Source organism: Limanda limanda, chromosome 8, assembly GCF_963576545.1.
Source record: "Limanda limanda chromosome 8, fLimLim1.1, whole genome shotgun sequence".
Lineage (NCBI taxonomy): Eukaryota > Metazoa > Chordata > Actinopteri > Pleuronectiformes > Pleuronectidae > Limanda > Limanda limanda.
This window is the reverse complement of record NC_083643.1, coordinates 7,797,097-7,800,506: the sequence shown is the minus strand read 5'-3', so window position 1 is coordinate 7,800,506 and position 3,410 is coordinate 7,797,097.

The following is a 3,410-nucleotide window of genomic DNA, read 5'->3' as shown; positions in this document are numbered from 1 at the left end:
AAAGAAAGAGAGGAAGAGGTTGGACAAGGAAAAGGTGAAGGTGAGGTATAAAGAAAGAGAGAAGTCACTTCTATCCTTTCATCCTGGTGGATGGAGTAAAGCTTCCCCAGGACGCTCCTCTCCTTCCTACTTGGGTCAACATTACACAAATGAACCGGGACCCTGGAAAATAGAAAGTGTCCACACCTCCACCCAGCCATCACACCTCCGCTGCCCACTCTATCAACCCCCGTCTTCCACCGGGAACCCTGGGGGTCAATATTCCACAGCTCCAACACCGGAGACGGACAAATCATATTGTCAATAGACGGAAGAGTTAGAGAGCCTGTCCTGTTGTGTTATTTCCGACCAGTCCAGCGAGTCTCATCATCGCTAAACCTTCAATCCCTCCATAGCCGGGGTCTCGGAGACGGAGAGACACCAGGAGAGCAGAGCCGTGGGAGAATCCAAACCACAGGGTTGCCCGACACCTTTCACCAGCTGCTGGTTCTTCTCTGGAAAGAGATCTGTGAGATTTGTGAGATTTGTTTGGAATGAGTAGATCAAACTCCAATAATATACATATAATTTTGAAGTGTTTGTTCCTCACAGGCATTAAGGATATAGAAACATGTCTTATGAGGCTATTGTGTGTTGCCACTGTCGAACCTGGTTGTAGTTCAATGCTTTGGTGATGGAACTTCACAAAGCATTGAACTATATCCAGGTTCGTGCAATTTGCAGCGTGATTCTGTATTTCTGAAACACTTTGCACGTGTTTCTTCGATTTGCATTTGTTTTCTTAATTTTGAAGTTCGTAGAATGAAGTTAACCCTTGCAGGCTATTTTGTGTAGTTTACACAGTTACAGATGTTCATTAAACGCATCACCTGAAGCTATCTGCAGTTTGCGTAGGAAGGGACGATTCCTCAGAATCAGCGAGGAGCTTCTTCTTCATCATCATCATTATCATCATCCTTGCTGAGGCCCTTGTTCTTTCTGGAGGCCGACGTTTGGATGATGGCGCTGTTCAAAGGGCGGTAGGAGGAAAATCACACGGAATTCAATAAGGAGCACTATATTTTATTTGTAGTTTCTTTTTTTCAGATATCTTAAAGCAACATTGGGAAACTACTGCTCAGTTTAAAAAACCTTTCCGAGGAAATTAACTCATCTGAATAAACTTAAAGGAGTAGCATGCACAGATCACGAAAACATCTCTGAGGATACATTAGAAACATTTTGTATGGACATTTAAATGGTTTCTGTTAATCTTTCCAGATGTTTGCAATTCAATTTATTTCACTCTACATTTAAGTTGTAAAAGAGGAACTGTTTACCTTTAATGAACAGTGTGTGGCTGTGTGTCTCACTCCTCTTTCTCGAGGTCTACTGAACAAGCTCCATCTGAATCCAGTGAATCCAGTGAACCAAGAAAACCTGGAGCCTATAACCTCGAGGGCTTGTGTCCAGGATATTTCAGAGAGAACCCCAGATATTGATAGGATACTAACCCCGGGATCAGTGGCTTGGATCTCTCAGGGAAAGATTACCTCTTCCACGTGTTACAGGTGTTACACAAGCACGCAGGCACATCCTCGGTGTGATCACTGCATGGACGTCTGCTGTGTTTGGTACAAATCTGTGGGTGCATACACTGGAGAGTTCAACAAGTGCACAATATCTAACAAAGCTTCACTCCTGGTCTGCGTGACTCCAGTTGAATCTGACAGCTGCAGAAGTGAAGCATGGACGAGGAGCATTTTTAATTTCTATATCAAAGTGAATAGCGTCACTTGACTCAACCAGATCAGTGTTAACGCACCAATCAATGGAGAATTTAATACATGATGAATAATATAATATATTAAAGCTGCTGTTTGATTTAAGTAGAAGAAAAAGCCGCAATGCAACGAATGTTTGGAACTGGCACGAAAAACATCGAATGTCCTCCCGACGTATGATTTAACATGAATCTGATGGTTTATAGAAGTGGTTATAAAAAGAGATCTGCGTATGCTCAAAACTCTGAGGCCTGGATCTACTGCAGGATTCAAGAGAACTGGCCCCTGCAGCTTCCAGCTCCTGGAGGGTTTCATTTACAACAAATTAAAGCAGATGATTTCCTCCCACAAAACCGGCGCTGAAAGCACAGATCAAAGCGATTCATTTCAGGTAAAATGTCAAAAGAGGTCTGTGTCATGCTCTGTGTGTGTGTGTGTGTGTGTGTGTGTGTGTGTGTGTGTGTGTGTGTGTGTGTGTGTGTGTCTGTGTGTGTGTGTTGGTGAGAGGCTGAGGCTTGTTTGCAGTGAAAACAAAGTGCAGGAGCCAGCAGTGTTTCCAAAGTGAATTGATTTTTCCTCCAGCCCCCCCCCCCCGCACACACAGCAACCCATTCTCCCTTTGACATTTCACAGACACTGTACAGCCCAGAGCCAATATACAGGATGATGAAAGCCAGGGTGGCCTTGTGACCTCTGACCCCTGTGTGATGTGTGCCTCAGCCTATCATTAGCTGTGTCTGTGGCATCATGGGAAACTAATTTCCCCCCCCGATCTCTCCTCCGCTCGCCGTGGATCTCCTCTGTTCTGCATTTTCACCTCTCCGACGTGTGTAGCCGGCTCTTCTCTCGTAGTCTCACTGTTGTATGTAAATGATTTTGTGTTATTGCCTCGGCCAAGGAGCTTATCTTTTCACCCCTGTTGTTTCTGCTTGTAGCAGGATTGTGCAAAAAAACTAACTGACTGAAAATGACCCATTAAATTAATTCTTTAACATTGTGATTCTCACTGTTTTGCCCAGTTAACAATTCATGGATCTTGATAAGAGAAATCTGGCACTTTTCCGTTCAGTTCATTCTCAAAGTGACATCTACGAGTGTGTGACAACGGCTGCGGCTTGACTGAATTTAGGGGGACTTGGCAGAGGTATGTCCTCGACTGAAATTTGAAATATGAAATTTTGTGTAGGGGTGGGACAAGGGAGTGGTGCCCCAAGGAAGAAACCATTACATTTGAGTGCATATTCAGTGGGTGGATCCAGGAATTTCACATTGCGAGACTTTCACAATTCTTGTTGTATCTCTGACAATAATTTATGGATCTTAATGCAAAAAATCTGACATCGTTTCCATGACTGATATTTATGTGTGTGAAATTTGTCACAGATCCAAATAACAATCTGGCACCAGTGAGTTTACACGTGGTTTCATAAGGGGAACGTTGGGCCCTGGGGAAGGTGTGTCATTCTAGTTCCATAGTGTTTTCCCTTCTCCTCATGTTTGTTTTGTCTCTTTGTGTCTCACTCTGTCCTCATGTGCCTGGTAAATCACTTCTTTTCCTCCGTCCTGCCTCCCCCCCCACACCCTGCACTGCCCCACTTTGCTCCTTTACACTCCATTCCTCGGCCCCTTTCCCTCTGAACACCACTC